The sequence below is a fragment of the Dicentrarchus labrax genome, unplaced genomic scaffold, assembly GCF_905237075.1.
Source record: "Dicentrarchus labrax unplaced genomic scaffold, dlabrax2021, whole genome shotgun sequence".
NCBI lineage: Eukaryota > Metazoa > Chordata > Actinopteri > Moronidae > Dicentrarchus > Dicentrarchus labrax.
Window position 1 is genome coordinate 6,317,590 of NW_026136721.1, and position 18,770 is coordinate 6,336,359.

Here is an 18,770-nt window from a genome sequence, read left to right on the forward strand (position 1 = left end):
CCAGGCAGCGCTCACCCGTACAGCTGCTCAAAACCAGAGATTGGCAGACCGTCACCGCTCACCCGTACAGCGGCTCGGAACCAGAGATTGGCAGACCGTCACCGCTCCCCAGCTCCCCAGTATCAGCCCCGCCAGATGGTCTGGCTTTCCTCCCGTGATCTTCCTCTCAAAAGTGAGTCCTGAAAACTGACTCCCAGGTACATTGGCCCTTACATGATTGAACGCATCATTAACCCCAGCGTGGTGAGACTTAAGCTACCTCCCTCCCTCAATATCAACCCGTCTTTTCATGTTTCACTCCTCAAGCCTGTTTCCACCAGCCCTTTGTCTCTGCTTTGGGGTCCTAGTCTTAAAAGAACGTAACTGCCTCCCGAACCACAACTGGAAGCTGGTTCCACAGGAGAGGAGCTTGGTAACTGAAGGCTCTGGCTCCTGTTCTACTTTTTGAGACTATAGGAACCACAAGTATTGTATTTTTTTTTTTGGAAAATAGCTGGTTTCAGTAAATTCCAAAGCCATATGCAAAGAAGCCTGGGCAGCATCCCGTAACATTATTTAAAAAGTCAGTTCTTTGTCTGTGTTTCGCTGCTCTCTGGGACACTAGTCTGAGTGTTCCAGAGAGTCTGCCTTTGTGTGATGGTTGCTGCCTGATGAACCCATTACTTGGGCATGCTCACAGCGGTCAGGTTGAAAGAAAAAGGTTTGAAATCCAAAAAATGATTTTCCTTTTATAGCCCCAAAATGTTTTAACCCCAAATTCATGGTATGAATGATTAGTTTACGTTCTAGTGAGCAGTTGGCACCTTGCATGGCAGCCACCATCAGTGTGTGAATGAGTGTGGCATGTGGTGTACAGTGCATTGAGTGGTCGAAAGATTAGAAAGGTGCTATATAACTACAGTCCATTTACCATTTACCATTTACTAATACAATTCAGTAATTAAATTACAGTTACCCCCCAAAAAAAAAAAAAATTACTTACAATATTACTTTGTTGGCACCCTCTACTAATCTGAAATCCAACAACCCAGTCACAGCCTTGGATTTATTTTTGTAACTGTGGAGGGAACCAGCTTGGAAGATGGAAACTCTTACATTCAATGGCTGGAATTATTGTAACAAACTAAACTGGATTTTATTCATCATGAATCTGGATTTTGGAGAGAAAGGATGCAATTACCAATTTTGTGGGTAGTTATTAATAAACCTAGCAGTGTAACTATTTAACTCTAACTGTTGGCATGGAGTAATAAGCAGAGTAAAAATATTACTTTTTAAAAGAGTAATGAATAACAAAAAGTGAGTAACTTTTCTAACACTTGGAATGATCCCTTGAGAAGTACCGTTTAGTTTTTCAAAGGGGTCCCCAACAACAAAATAGTACCATGTCACAATTACACCAAAAAAACAAAATACAACAAGATAACAGGGTATGATTAAACCAAATTTGATTAAAACAAACAAAAACATACAGAGATACAACAGAAAACAAACAAAAACTAAAAAAACTGTACATATCAACAATCAACAAATCAGAGGATCATTCATTCATACTGGTGGTATTAATGTCAGTAAACACACTCATAAACCATGATTACAGAAATATAGAGGTGTTTGGACATGTTCAACTGTCATTTTAAGAACAATGTACAATTGATCCTAAAATAAGAAGTCTGGGCATTAAACAGGTGGTAAAATGTAATGGACTGAATATTTACAGTTAGATTATTTCAATCGAAGGGAGCTTTAAACCTGAACACTTTCTTAGCTATTGACTTAAAAACTGCAGAGACAGAAAAAAAAGGAGCTGTGTAGAATGTCTCAACTGATAACTAGAGGTGAAAGGAGCCATTAAACTGTTTTAAGGAGTAAGGGGAACCATATGTTTTTTAATGTTATTATATGAAGCCTAATTGTGCCATGATCACTAGATTGGATGTAGATGTCATTATCATTGTTTTCATATACAATTTTATATAGTGATTGGATTCTTGGAAATGCCATTAGGAGCACTTTTCCACACATTATCTGTCTCGTGTACTACTGTCAGGATAGAGTGAAAACAAATAGGACAAAAAGGTATTTTCATGAAAGCTACCAACTGCAGCTCTATCCAAACAAATGGAAGTTAATGCATCTTGCTTTGGCAGGGCCCCTTATTACTATTATTACGCTGACAATATAGAGTGCCTTAAAGTCCCAATAAAGCTTAAAGGTCAAGTTCAAGCTCAATATTTTTATGTAGATAAATGACTTCATTTAAAAAAATCCAATATTCTGCCTACTTTAAACTAATTTTTCTAAGTTCCACACTGGTGAATTATGACGTCTTTTGCCTTTATAGGGCAACATGGCTCTGAACATGACTCAATGATAACTAAGGTTGGAATCAGTTAAATCAGTTGGGGATCAATAGAAATAAAAGAAAACTCTAACTACCCCAGTGTGTTTTCTATGACAAATACATAACCTAAATATTTAACTGCTCTTTATCATTATCATCATAAAATACACATAATGCTCTCTCCCTCTCTCCATCCCTCTCCCTCCCTCTCTCTCTCACACACAGAAACACAATTGTACACACACAGGTCATTCGTCAATGGCAGGAAGGGAGTGGGATTGTTAATACTGAACTTTACTGTAATATATGGTGTGAACTGCTTTCTGTGCCACCAAGCTTTATCGTCACATCTCTCTCTCTCTCTCTCTCTCTCTCTCTCTCTCTCTCTCTCTCTCCCTCACACACACACACACACACACACACACACACACACACATATCCGCCTGCTGTGCTTATTAAATAGTTGGGTTTGCTAAGTAGTGGGGGACCCAGTGGCCTATCTGCTGATAAAAAGAAAACAGCAGCCACACACACTCACTCAAAAACACACACATACACACACACTGTCTAAGTTTCTGTCTATGCTAAGTACTGAGGGACTGTGGAAGGCTCTCAGCTCATAAAGTGAAAATGTAACAAGGCAGACAACACTCCATGTAATAACTCTGACGATCGCCCCTGCTTGCAGAACTGCACACAAGAGGGTTTGTGTGTGCACGTGTGTGTCTGTGTGTGTGCGGGTTGATTGGCTGAGCGGGTTGGAAAGTGGCGGCAAGGGGGAAAGGCAGTCGTCTCACCTCAAACAGAGAAAATAAAGTAGGTTTTATGATTATTATTGGAATTCCCCATTCTGCTGCTGCTAAGGCTAAATGAGCATGGCATACAGCACACATACCCGCACGCTGATGTTTTGAGTGTAGATGTGTAAGCTTTTGACATACACACTCCCTCACTTTCACGCACTGCATGTGGATGTGATATACACACATTCACAGTCCAATATTTTGAGAGTAAATGAGCATAGCTTGTGACACACACATTATGTTTCTCTCACACACAAACATACACACTCACACAAACCAATATTTTGAGTGTAAATGAGCATAGCTTATGACAAGCAGAAGAGACATTCACTGGAGACAATTACCATTCCTTGGTGTCTAAAAGACGCCGCACACAGTGGTAGAAAACAAATGCACACACATAATGCATGCACATTCACATATATGGACTACTGTACTAACACACTCACGCACACACACACACACACACACACACACACACACACAGTATCTCTCCCTCGCTGTGCTGACAGGACTGTCCGTAGTGGGCCTTTGTTAGTTCTGGTTGGGCAGCCTTATTTATTGTGTGTATGTGTGCACATATGTGTGTGTTATTTATAAACCAACAACCTTTGTGGGTCTTGACAGCGGCTTTCGCAGCCTAGAAGCCTATTGTGTGTTTTCACTGTCGCCAATTTATATGATTACATTTTATCCTCACACTCATGCTAATTAACAGTAATTTAAGAACATGTATTTTCACTTTGGAATCCACTTCTCATAAAATCACATTTACTCTGTATGTATTGTATTGCTCCTTCTATTTTCACACGGCATTAAAATCCACAAAATCCCCCATGGGGCCACTTCATTAAATTCAAATATAATTTTAATAAAGCCAAAGTCCAGAAATCAATGATACAACTCACCCTTATTCTGCTGCTGCTGCTGCTGCTGCTGTTATTAATGATGCAATCATTTGGTTCTTCTTTATTGCACATATACGTGCAAATATTATACATTTGATTATAATATACAATATTCAACATATAAATTGAGTGACACTCTTTAATTTCCCACTATGAAGCAATATTAATAGTAGGTAAGAGCATGTACAGTTCTAAGAAATAACTTTTGTTAAGTAATAATTATCTGTAAATTAAAGTAATTCTAGTAAATTGATGTCTACGAAGTAGCTGAAAAGGAGTTTTGTGTTGTTTGCAGGAAAAGATAACATAGTATAGTACTATGTGCTATTGTCATGCAAAAACATACATGAAAAAGGTAAAACATTGATTAAACTTAAAGAATTTAAGTAATTGATAAGGCAAAATATCATAGACCCAATGTAAATCTTTTATTTAGTTTAACATGTATTTTTTTAACTCATTTTCTGTAGGTTGAGCAAACCACTTATTTCAACTTATCCTAATTTAAAAAATAGTTGTCTTTATTAACTTAATGTAAATAATTCAGTTCAACCTGAATTGTTTAACTCCATTTGAACCATTTTTGAGGTTTGGAGCAAATCATTTGCTATTAATACATTTTGGTCATGTTTATGTATTTATGGGCTACATCTGTTGTAAATTATACAGTTATGTTTGTATTTGTGGAAATAAATAAAATAAAATGAAACATGTTCAGAGAAGTTGAGATTAAAATTTACAGTGGGCCTCATTCATTTATAAACTTTTTTCTCTTAAATTTGCTTCTGAAAGAAAGACACAACAAATCCCAAAATATGATAATTGCAAACACACACCTGCAGCTCCGAGAACATCCCACTGTAGATCAGGCAGCTATTTAAAACATTTAACTGATATATGTGCACAAATAGGAACTCCACACATCATTCTTTAATATGAAATAAATCCACAGCTTGTTTTTGTGTTTGTGTTTTGTTTCCAATCCAATCCAACTTTATTTGTTAAGCACTTTAAAAACAACCAAAGTTGACCAAAGTGCTGTAGCCGTAGCAGATAACGTGGACGAAGTCCGACGGCGACGAGCTCGATGTCTGGGCTGCAGACACGCTCTTTCACACAGACGTGCCCGGCGTTACACCACCTGTTGTTTATGAGCACAGCAAGTCCCCCTCCTTTCTTCATGTCGGTCGTGGTGGTGTCCCTGACGGCTCGAACCGCCTGGAAGCCGGGAATGGTGACATTGGAGTCCGGTATCTGCTCGTGTAGCCACGTTTGTAGGGTTTAAACCTCCTCTTCTTCATCCTCCGTTTAACCCCCGCTCTGCAGCCTCACCGTCTCCTCCTCAGCTCCTCCGGTATGAAGGGTCTCTCTCCAGTCAGGATGCTAGGGTGCCTCAGGGCAATCATCTGGTTGCGGGTGTAAACAATGCGACTTGCTGTCGCCATGGAGACCTGTGCAAGCAAAAAATAAAAAGTGCTCAAAAATGCCAAAAAAGGAATTAAGCGACGTGAATAAAGTAGTAAGAAAGTAAGAAAGTAAGAAAACAGTTTGAAACAAACAGAAAAGAGTGTGTGCATATCAGTTCATAATTATGCTTTTACCAACCAACATTTTGGAAATAAAAAATCACACTGTTGAATCTGACAAAAAGCAGAAGTGAAAATACTACACAATATACAATATCTGTACTTTCTACTCTTTATATTTTGAAAGAAAAGCCTTGCTAGTTTGTCAGTAGTATTTAGTTTGAATGCATTTCAGGGGAATTATTGATTATTGTTATTTGTTGTACTTGAATTCTCAGCTTTGCAGAGAAACCAAGAGTGTACTTTTTATTTTAATTTGAATACATTTCAGAGCCTGTACATTTTCACTTTTACTGGAGTAAAGAATGTGTGTACTTTGTCACCTCTACAAAGTCTGACGATAAGTTTCTAATTTTAAAATCTGCGCAACTAAACGCATCATGAACGAGGCCCAATGTATTCACAATTCTTCAAGATATAATTTGGAGCAAAACAAAACTACATGTTATGCTTTAAAGTGTACTTTTTTAGACGTACATGCAGTGTTCAGAAATAGACTCAAAGTTTTGGCCTCAAGCCTTCGTCTGGGAGTCAAGAAGACCTGATGCTGAAAAACGTAGTTTTCTTGTGAAAAAAGTAACCAGTGGGCTAACATGTGGGCTGGTAATTCAAATTCACTCACTTGTTTTAGTCGTTGCTGTATTAGAAATTGCATCTGGGGCTCATCTTATTGTCAAGGATTAAATATTTACATGTTCACATGTGTTACAGGGTGAGATTATTTTAAGACACTGATGCATTTTGGGTATACAGTTTGTCATCTACAGTAAGTCAACCCCAAAACTGCCCAATAAGTCACTCTAACCTATCTGTTTTCTCATGTTGTATTTTCTCATTCACAGAAAGCACCTCCTGAAGTCTTTAACATTTAGACACTCAGATATGATTCAGACAGAATAACCTGTCCGGCAGCCAAGAAATGTGGTGACACAGAATGTCATAATAGATTAGTGGAAACCCAAAATTTCTAGAGAAATTCTCTCTGTGGGACCAAAAATCCTTTCCAAGAGTTTGACAGGAAAGTGTGTATTTGACCAAAAAACAGAATGAAGGACTGTCTGTTTTCAGATCAACTTCTCTTTGAGATGCAAATAAGGAATAAGCTAGAACTACACTTTCTCTATTTATTGGTAATGGAAAGCATTACGGTTGAGTGAGTACTCGATAAGTAAAGAATACACATAATATACTTTTTAAGAGTATTAGACAAAATGTGTCCGTATCTGTAATATCTGATATAGTAACTTAAAAAAAAACTATTTTTTTTTACTCTGAAGCTTAATTCTGAGGCTGTTCTCTAATGTTTTCCAAGAAATATAGCATCTTACGAACGCATATCAATTTCATCCTTCAACTAACCCACTTTTGGTGTAAACCCCACCAAGTACAGAGTGTCGGAAACAAATGCAGATAATTTTGTTGGTAGAATAGATTCATAGAGACATACAGATAATGGTGTACTCGCTAAGGGCCTATTATTTTGGGGACTAACGCAATCTATGGATTTTTGGTAGGTTTGCTCCAATCTGATTCTCTGATCACTCAACAAGGGTGACCTGACAGTCCTAAATTATGAGCAGCTGTCGTGTTCCGGTTTATCCTAAAAATTAACCATTATAGTTAGTATGAGTATATAGTAGATCATATTAGTGAGCTAAAATGAGACTTGTCTGTGCGCTGTGAGACTCGACTTGAGACTTGAAGGCAACAATGCTGAGGAGACCCGACTTGGTGACACAGTAATATTGAAGTGCTGCACAGAAGTATTGTGTATATGGAGCGCTGCCAAATCGTCATGAATAATTCACATGTGCAATAAGCTGCTGCTAATGCCAGAATAAGACTCTAAATTCAAATGAGAGAATCCTTTCATTAAATTGTCAATTAGTCTACATTAATTAGATCAATCGATTTTTACTCTCTGAATCATTGAAAATATTCAGATCAAATTACTTATGTAGGCTGTAATTGCTGCTTTTGTAAAATATGTATTTTAAATATGTATTATTGATGTGTTTACACTTGTCTATGGCAGTCATTGGTCTAATGGATTGTTGTTGTCATTTGACCTGTTTTAAACTATATGAGAATGCAGCTGCCACTACGGGAGGAATTTGTGATAAAAAAATATGTTAAGAAAATGTTCCTAGAGCTTAATGACAATCTTAGCTGCTGAAAACATGTTTAAAAGGAGTGTAACATACCTGTCACCTGTATGTCATGGTACATGTGTCTTAAATACAGCCAGTACATTGCTTCATATCATCCTCACCCAGAATAAGTGGCCACTTGACCACACCCATCCGGTCCCCCAGAATCACCCTTGGTGCCAATACTGGCCTAATTGAAGGTCCACTATATAACATTTAGGAGGATCAATTGGTAGAAATGGAATATGATATTCATAGTTTTTATAATATAAAGACTATTGCAACTCTCTGCCTCTGTCTAAAATCAGTCTCACGCTTCCAACGTGGACAGAATGCTGCTGCTAGAAAACAGGCTGTAAAAGTAAGGACCATATCAACACAGTTTTAGCACATCTGTACTGGATACCAGTAAGATTAAGAATTGATTTCAAGATTCTACTGATGATTCACTCTTTATGAGCCAGAAAGCAGCCTTGGATTTGGTTGTTCCACAGTCCAGGCTCAAGACTAAAGGAGACTGCGCTTTCTCTATTAAGGTGCCTGTACTTTGGAACATGAAAGCCTAGTTAGGAAACTAGGCTAGCTAAATCCGTTTCATCTTTTAAATCCTTGCTAAACACTAAGAAATTTCTTATTTTATTTTAATTATTTATTTTGTTTTGGCACAGACTGCTATGTATTCTTTTTTTTTCTGTGCCTATATTTCATTTAGTTTTTTTCATAGAAATGAACGAAATGCTGACATACAGTACTGTGTATATATTTTAAGTTTAGATTATTATTTAAGATCTATACTTTGAAGATCTAAAAACAAGCTATATTCACAGAGCCTTCACTCTGATAAACAGCCTCACAGTTAACACAACCACAGAGCTAATAGAACAATGAGCATCTGGGAGGAGGAAACTTTTAATTTGTCCAAAAAAAAGAGCCTATTAAATGTATGTATGATTGTTAAAAATATATAAACAATACAAAATACAGACAGAGAATTGTATAAAAAATTAAAAGGAAATAATCTGATTCCTATAATATATAATTCATCCAAATCGCTTGTTTTACACAAATCTCCTGCAGTTATTGTGTTCACTGTACATGTTATCATTTGTTCTCTACTGTTATGGTTATAAATTGAATATAATATAAAATATCCTTAAAATTTGTCATTTAGTCAGGGGTGGATAGTTGACTTGGTGATAAAAAAGGGGTCCCTTAAGGAAAAAGGTTGGGAACCACTGGAAAAATAGATAAACACACATTCTTCAAATAAATAAATGAACATCAGTCTGATTGATATTCCCAGGAGAGCATAAAAAAACCTGTGATTTTAGGAAAACAAATAATAAGATATCTGATTTTGCAAATGGACCCTTCTTTGGCACCAGTTCTGTCTGTGTGTATATACTGTACTGTATATACATTACCCCTGCCTCTATGTATGTGTGTGTGTGTGTGTCTGTGAGAGCATCTCACAGACACACACACAGTATATTATGCCACACACACAAACACACAGCCATCATCTAATTACACAGAGGACAAGGTGTCAGGAGATGATACGTGGCTTAACAAACACTTGAGCTATCGCTTTCTCAAACATGCAACACACACACACACACACACACACACACACACACACACACACACTGTGAGCTGACATCACCTCTCTTACCTAATTGTGCCTGGAACACCATGTCAGTAAATGATAGCTGATTTAACAAATATTTACATTATTCCCCTTGCCTCTTCCTGTCTTTCTCTTCACACACACACACACACACACACACACACACACACACACACACACACACACACACACACACTCCAAAAACCATTTTTGGCCGACAAAACACTGCCTTTCAGCTAAGCTCAGAACTGTGAATAAATCCATAGCAATGAGACACTTAGTCAAATTAACGTGCTGACTATTACTGCAGCAGATTGTATGGATGACAGAACAGCAGCAGCTCAAATCTGTTAGAATAACTCTGGAAGTTTATATACAGTCAAAGTTGAAATGGTATTTGGTGAAAAAAAACAAGGTTAATATGATTTTTTTTTTTAAGAAAGATTTCCCTCAGCTCTCATTGAATACATTATTCACAGCAGCTGCTTTTTGGAGCTAATGTGGGCTCGAGCTGATATTAGGAGCTTAGTTAAACAGCGATTATGATGAGTGATAATAGTGATATTTTATCTGAAATTATGTCATTAATATTCTGCCCTTACAAAAAAGGCGTATAAAAACCCACAATTGGAATTCATATTGTAGGTGTAAGATATGAAAATGTTGAATTATTTTATGGGAACTTGTTAGCACATTTGACAATGTTTGTTTCACGGGTAAAGACTTTTTATGTGTTTTTTTTATTTTCGTCCATCACAAATTGTCTAAAACCAACTGTAGCTTTATGTTTCACGTTACTTGAAATATTGCTTTTTGTGTATGACAGGAAATATGAGTACAACAAAGGGACATGATTCAGTGTATAATCTTAATTCTATTTCTACAATATATTTTTACTATTGATGAATGAATAGTGTTTTCTTTTATAACATATTTGCTAAGTAAGGGTCTGTGAAGTAAAAATAAAAAAACAAGACGTGTATTTAAATGTGGGAAAGTACATACAACATATAGAGTTGGCAGGATTTTACAGGCATGATATCACACTTTAAAGACAGCTAACATTAAGCTTACAAAAATAGAATATCTTTATTGTCAAAAATCCAACAATAAATGAGATGAAATAGTCATAAAATAGCTAAACTTAATAGTAAACTTTACTTCACATTCTACAGACTACTATTATAATATTATAATATATTATTTCTGTGACAAAGACCTGTTGGCTGACACTCGGCCCACACAGTTTACATTGTGGTTATGGTCCAGTGACATCAGCGTTACTGTAGCAACTGGAGAGAATGAGCCCAGCGAGGTCTGTTTACATCGTTGGCAGACGGCAGACCACAATAAAATCCAAAATACATACATTACATTTTTTCTTAATTGCTTTGACCTGCTTAAAGAAACTGGGATCCACTCGGTTTTCATCATCACTGTCTCAGCAGAGCACAAGACACCTCTCGCACATGTGTTAACCCTTTCTCATTGAATTGACACATTTTCCCCACCCTTTTGCAGAACAGTTAACACCGAAGCAGTCCAAACTCCATTGTTTTAGCTATGGTAACCAAACAGAAACCATCTGTTCCTAGCTATTAGAAACTACCTACATCAGTATGAAATCACTGAAGCACCTGTTTGACACTCCTTCACACAAATCTTAAATTAGCAATCAGTCTGCAGGCCTTAAAAGGTGCAGCGTCTGTGTTGTTCTTTGCCAACATGGATGGAAGAGGTCTAAGGCAGATGAGAGTGAGAGTAAGATGAAGAGGGGTTCGAGTGTGAGGTGGAGGTATAGTTGGAAGGGCACAGATTTCTGATGAAATTCGGGCAACTGTTATTGATCACCTTATCAAGCATGGCCTTTCACTTAGAGAGGCTGGACAAAGAGTCCAACCTGTTGTCAGAATTTTTTCGACAGGAAAACAGGTAATGTTGCTGTACAGTATATACAGAAATATCTTCAGTGATATATTTCATGTAATTGTTTCCTCATTCCCATTACATGTATTCTTTATAGAATCCAAAGGTTACCATTCTCTGGTGGTAGAGGGAGAATTGTTTTGACTGCTGATGCCCAAGAAATAGGTGCAGAGGAATGTCAAGGTTGGATAAGGCATGCAAGAAGTTTTTTGCCTCGGTGCATTGCAAGAGAGGACATTGAATGTGATGTGGATGAGGCCATGTGGCCCCATCTTCAAGGCAGAAGAGACTGAGTATAAATAGTGGCCATTTCTTATACTCTACAGTAATATACTTACTGTAATAGATTTTATTTTTATTTTCTTAATTTCTTATACTCTAAAAGATTTTATTTTGGTTTACATGTATTTTGTGTAATATTTACAGTATTTCAGTTTTCAGCCAGTTTGAAAAAAAGAATCAATGGAATCAATAAAATTTGCATCAAAGCATTTCTGATTCTGGATCCAATTGTTTGCAAGAAGGCAAATTTGACAACAAATGGCACTGGCATGAAAGCTACTTATAGTAATAGGCTACAATGACAAGCAATGGTGCACTGATTCGCACTGAGTGCTGTATTTTGTATTTTGTTGTCCACTGTGTAATGGTTGATTGGAAGAGCTCATACACTTGTTTGCAAGTTGTGTTGTTTGAAGGCAAAATTTGCTTCTGTTGCATATTTTAAATGTTTTGGCACGGTTAGAGCCTTTTGCAAACAAAATGTGTCATTTTGACCATGAGTGCCACTGTTTCGGCCTGTGTGTTAACTGTTTTGAAAATGTGGAGTTTGTGTTGACTGCTGCATCAAAGCAATCAAGAAAAACTGTAATATGACCTAATTGTGGGATGTGGAGAATGTAAATGTGTAATAGTGTCTATGGGACTGGATAAAAGTCAGGGTCAGTGGGGGTCCTGGGCCTTGTTGATGAGCCGCAGTCAAGAAGAAAATATTCTTGAGGTCTTGATGGACTGCAGCCATCTGCCTTAGTGTCTGAATAAAATATATGCCCGGGATGGGAGGGGTCTGCCTGCCTCAAGGTCCTGGAGGTATACAGGTCATGGAGGGGTGGTAGATTTCAGCCAGTCATCTTTGAATGATATGCTGCAGTCTGCCCCTGTCCCTTGCAGTGGCAGCATGGACAGGATGGACTCAATAATGGTGGTATAGAAGCACCATCATAGTCATTGGTAGGTTGAACTTATTCAGCTGTCACAGGAAGTGCATCCTCTGTTGTGCTTTTTTGGTGCGGGAGCTCCCAATTGAGGTCCTGGGTGATGATGGTGCCCAGGAAGTAAAAGGACTTGCCTTGTCTCACTTCCAACTCCACAAGTATTTGACGACCTGGAATGAGACCGTATTGGTATGGTACACAGTGAACACACAAAGGAGAGAAGTTTTCCCGGTAATGTTGTGCAAGACACATTTCTCTATATCTGTATAATCACTCATGCCTGTTACTGTTAGTTGTAGTATTTATTTTTAGAAATTACAATTATTGTAATTGAAAAAATTGCAATGTAAATGATATTTTCACAATGCCACAGCCTATGGTTTACTGTTGATTTTTATCAATTTTTTTGTAATTTTGCAATTTGTGTGTGAAAATATGCAAAAACTGAAGTCATACAATTTGTGTATATTCTACATAGAATGACTGTATATGCATGGTGTACCATATGTGCCTGTGTTTGCATGTTAGTGTGTGGGTTGCTGTGTGGTGAGGGGAGCTTGTTATACTCTGACAGGGCGAGACCGCTGGAGTGAAATGCATGATGGGATTCTGTGATGAGCAGAAAGAGTTTGAATAAACATGGTTTATTTTAACTCACCCCGCTGTGTGTGTGTGTGTGTGTGTAGGTGTGTGTGTGTTTGTGTGTGTGAGACCATCAGGCCTGTCTGTTTGTGCTGTGTTCATTGAAGCTTTTTATTGAAGCCCTCATGAATCTTTTTCCTTCTCAAATATTCAGACCTTCCCTCGCTCCTTCCTCTCGTAGCTGACTTCTCAGCTTCATCTTTTACGCCGTTGCTGACGCCCTCTTCAGACTCCATCACTCATTCTCTCTTATTTCCAAATTCCTATTCCACCATTATCCCCATCACTCTTTCACTTTCAAATCTTTGTCATCCTTCTTTCTTTCAAATTGCTTCTTTTTTTTTAAGGGGGCATCATCTGCTTAATTTTGGGGAAGCAGAATGAGAGATACAGAGAGAGAGCTCACTTGCATCTCTTCCTTGCGTTTTATCTCTCACCATTTAGAAAATGAAGGAGAATAGAAGAACTGCATTTAATAAATGGAACGTCTTCATTCGCTCCAGCTTAATTTCTGAAGAGATGATTATTACTCATGATGCACAGCTCTGTGTCATTATTGAGCTTGTAATAGATCAGTCTGATCAAAATAATGTGATATAGGCTAACTGTGAGATCAAGTAGTATTCTTCTTTGTTACACTTATATTGAAATTAATTTATTACTCTTACAAACAGATAATTAACGCCTAGAAACTTAAATGTATATACTAATCTGTCCTATCAAAAAGTTTTGAAAAAGCAACTAATATAAGTACCATATTTGTAAAACAACTGTTCAGGCTCAAGCTTAGGGACAATGCTGACAATCGGAAGTGTTTCATCTTAAAGGATTCCTATTGACCCACTCTGAAAATGTCCAATGATTCGGAACTACTGGCGAAAGGTTCCTGAACATAAAAAAAAAAAAAAAACGACTTTGTGCTTTGTCTTAAGTTATATGTTCTCAGTGATCCACAGATGATGATGGATTTGAAGACGTTATTGTACAGATGTAGTGGGAAAATGCATTCAGGGGATGTGAACATGAAGCAAACTATATTATGTTGTGTTATTCCATGTTTAATTGTACAGGTTTATAGTATAGTGTTTTATTTTAATCTTCATGTATTCACACTCTGGTTGTCCCACCCTAGTTAGGAGAGGTGTTATTCAGTGTGCCATGAGCTAAGCACATTCCAAAGACCAAGACTGTCTCTGGGAGAGTTGGGCATCAGATGTGTTATGACTACTGTTTATCAGACATTAGATGTCACCGATAGACATCCTTGGGAAAGAGGCATATAAAAGTGATTTTCTTTGTTCAAGACAGTTGATTCTCGAGACAACTCGGTTTGCTTGTATCCTGTGTTGATGTAAATAAATCTTGCACGTGGAGTGAAACGGTCAATTCTCTTTGCTTTCTGTGAGTCTGACTCACCATTCTGGGTACCACAAACAGAACACACTTTTTTAAGAGCTTCTTCCCTGCCACAGTGAGACTCTTGGCCAAAACAAAATGAACTGACCTACCTCATAACATATCATATTATATTATATTATATTGTCTCCTGGGCCTGTGCAATATAGCTGTTCAATATACCTGTGCAATTTACACTTTATAGGGTTTTGTGCAATTTACAATTACAATGCTCCCACTTTCTCTTTTATTTAGGGTTTTATGCACTTTCTTTTTATTTCTAGAGAAGTATTTGTTTTATAGATTTATGTGTCTTTCTTGTGTGTCTTTTTAACTTGACTTGACTCTTTGAGCAAACAACCACACAAGAGTTCCTATGTGTGCAAGCACAAATGGCAAATAAAGTGGTCTCTCACTGTAGTCAGATAGCTAAAAATTTAAGTCAGATACACATCGATTGAGGTGCATTGAGACAAGAAAAATTAAACCACAACATTTGGCGAGCCAGCCAGGAGGACAAGATGGGTCCCGGGTCCGGGCGGACAGCCCTCACTCCACCACATACTGACTACTCTAAGAGCGCTCAAAATTTAAGCAGAAAAACCTTTTCTAAATTTTCTGCATAATGGTGTTTCTGTCTCTGGGGAGAGAGAGCAGTCTGTGACTCCCGCTTCGTCCTACAAACTTAAGAAAATAAGGACCCTGTGACACTAGTTTATTGACTCCAATATGCAAATAAATTACACTAAAGTATACTGTATTATAAAAAGCTATATTGTGCATTGTTGTTCTGATTCAGGTTTTTTGCTGATTTGCAGAGTGATGACTTGTTTGGTTAAATTCCATAACTGCTGAAGTGAATTGCTGTTATCACAAAGCGTGTCTCATGTATGCATGAGGGTTTACTTATATAAGTTTACAACATTCAAATAAGTAATTGAATACTTTACCACAACAACAACAAAAAAAGAGAGAGGAAAAGTATTGACAATTGAACAGATAAAATCAGGATGCCTACACAAAAGTAGTAAAGTGAAAGGAAAAAATAAAACAATTGATAACAAAAGGTAGGGGTTAAGAGAGAGAGAAAGAGAGAGAGAGAGAGAGAGAGAGAGAGAGAGAGAGAGGGGAAAAGAAAGGAAGGAAAAAATAAAATAAAATAAAATAAAAAGACAACAAACATCATTGAACATTGGTGTCCAACCTTCAGCAAATCCTAGGCTCTGAGGTAAATAGTCAGTGAAATAAATTATCCCCTGAAGCTCAACAGGAGAAGATCATACAAGAACAGTATTAGTACAGTTGTTCATGCATGTCCTAAATAACTTGATCATAAAGGACAATATTAACATCCTATGCTACTGGAGCTGTAAATATTGTTGCTGTGGTGACCATTGTGTGTGCTGGCTGATTTTGTTTGGTTTGTTTATGTTTTTTTGCTGTTTTGGAAAATTGTTGTGGTGACTTTATACTGTTTGATAATTTCATTTTTGCATTTGCTGGTGGGAAGATACACAATTTGAACAGTTTGATTATATATATTGAGGTTAATTTACATAAATACGCATTATGGTTAATTGTTGCATTGCAGGGTGTGGTCTTATGTATATTACCGATAGTGATCTCGCTGTAGTTGTTTCGTTGACTTTCCACTGTAGATAAATACCTGATAAGAATATATTTTTCAAGTGATCATGCTGAACTTATATACTGGACAATATATTTAAGCCTGTTATGTTATTTGGAGTGATTGAGTGTTCACCAAGGACATATTTTTTTACTGTGGTTTTGGATGTGTTCACCCCTTAGATCCCTCTCTGTGAGGTTTGCAGCCATTGTCTCATAATCCTGCACAGTGCAGCTAGGAGAGCTAATTTTTGCACACAACATTTGCAGTGACTAATCTTTAAAGCTTAATGATTTTATGGACCCTGTACTGGTGCTATTGGGTACACCTAATATTACTATACATTTTTGGGGGAACAAATATTAGAGACGCTGAGGACATAATCAGAGAAGCTACACTATCATATATATAATAATATAATAATATTAATTCTTCATTGTGGGCAATGACATGGGGTAAAGTAAATACATCCTAGTCAAAACATTTCCACATGAAAAATTTACGACATTAAATTAATTTTGGTCTCCCTCAGTTTAAGGTTCAGCTTTGCACTCATTGTTAGAGGCCTCTGAATAGTGCACTGCAATAATTCCGGTGTATGAATTATCTGATGCTAATTGTAATGAAACTATCACAGAAAATTACCTGGTTATACGTCTTAATGAAATGCATGGTTGAAGGATGAAACTTCTAATGTATTGATTTAGGTAAACCTTTTAAGTTGCAAACATTATTTTGATGAGTTCAATTCAATTCATTTAAATTTTATTTGTATACCACCAATTCATTCATGAGTTGACACAACATAGGAAAACCTTGTGTGTGGCAATTTAGAGTTTCCATTTCACCTGACCTCTTTTGAAACTGGAACAATCACTCACACAGACATGGGGATAACATGGCACTGTGTTGCCCACTATTACTAAATATATTAAGTCTAATATTAGGAATGTAGAACTCCAGTATTCAGTCTGGCAGTTGGCTGTGACTGGATGTCAGAGGAAAAGTCAATCAGAAGATGGCTGGGTGGATTGAAACAGTCTCAGCTGAAAAACAGTAAACTAATGTGGCTTTTGCGAAGCAGACATTTTGAAGATAAGCTAAGATTTTAAAAAAATGTCCCAGAGTTATAACTTCAAGATTCAGTGTCAGTTTGAATAATGAGTGTGCTTGCTGTATGGATTAAATTTGCATTTGTGTAGATAAATGCTGCTGTACAAAGCTGACTATTGACTACTTGCTACACACTAAGCAAGAAGGAACCACACACAATAAGCAGAGGCCCGTGGCCAAACACAATAATTACTTACCAAAACTGCTCCCTAGTATTTACATGTAGGTTTTGTCGGTGGAACCTTGTTGCCGACCAGTACTGAAAATGACTATTGTGAAAAATAATTCTTTCAACATTGGCATGGGCAGACAATATTTTTTAACTATTATATATTTGAGAGTTAAAACAGGAAATAGCAGCAAACTATTAGAGAAGGACATCATTGTAATCTTTAAAATCACTACTACTACTCATTTCATTTCTGTCATCTGGTCATATACTGTGGCAGACATTTACATTCTTCATTAGATTGGATTAGACCCATTTCTAACCTCCCCTTCCTCTCTAAAATTCTGGAGAAAGTAGTCGCCAAACAGTTGTGTGACTTTCTACAAAGCAACAGCTTATTTGAGGATTTTCAGTCAGGATTTAGAGTTCATCACAGCACAGAGACAGCACTGGTTAAAGTTAATAAAAACCTTTTAATTGCTACTGACAATGGACTCTCTGTACTTGTATTGTTAGATCTTAGTGCTGCATTTGACACCATTGACCATATTATTTTACAGACTTGAGCATCTAATTGGCATTAAAGGAACCGCACTAAGCTGGTTTAAGTCATAGTGATCAGATTGTTCTCAGTTTGTACATATGTTAACAATGAATCCTCCATAAACACTAAAGTTAGTCATGGAGTTCCACAAGGTTCTGTGCTTGGACCAACTCCATTCACTTTATATATGCTTCCCTTAGGCAATATTATTAGGAATCACTCCATTCACATTCCCTGTTATGCAGATGATAACAAGTTATACCTGTCGATCAGGCCCGATGAAATTAATCAGTTATCTTAATAAGTTACAAACGTGTCTTAAGGACATAAAAACCTGGATAAGCTGCAATTTTCTGATGTTAAATTTAGAAAAAAACGAAATTCTTGTACTTGGCCCCAAAAACCTCAGAGACTCACTGTCTAAAGATGTAGTTACTCTAGATCAGGGCTATTCAATTAATTTGGAATTGGGGCCAGTTCATGAAACTGAGGCAAAATAAGGGGCTGGAGAATATGAGTAATTATGGTAACAAATAAAGAAATTACAACATACTGAAGGAATCAATATAAAAAAATGCAGAACAACATATGCACATTGTGATGCACAAGTAAGACACATAGGCCCAAGGCATTGTTACATTCAAATGGCAATACAATGTTGAAAAATCAGAGACACAGACAATTAGAAAAATGCAATTAACCAACAGAAAACATCCACTTAA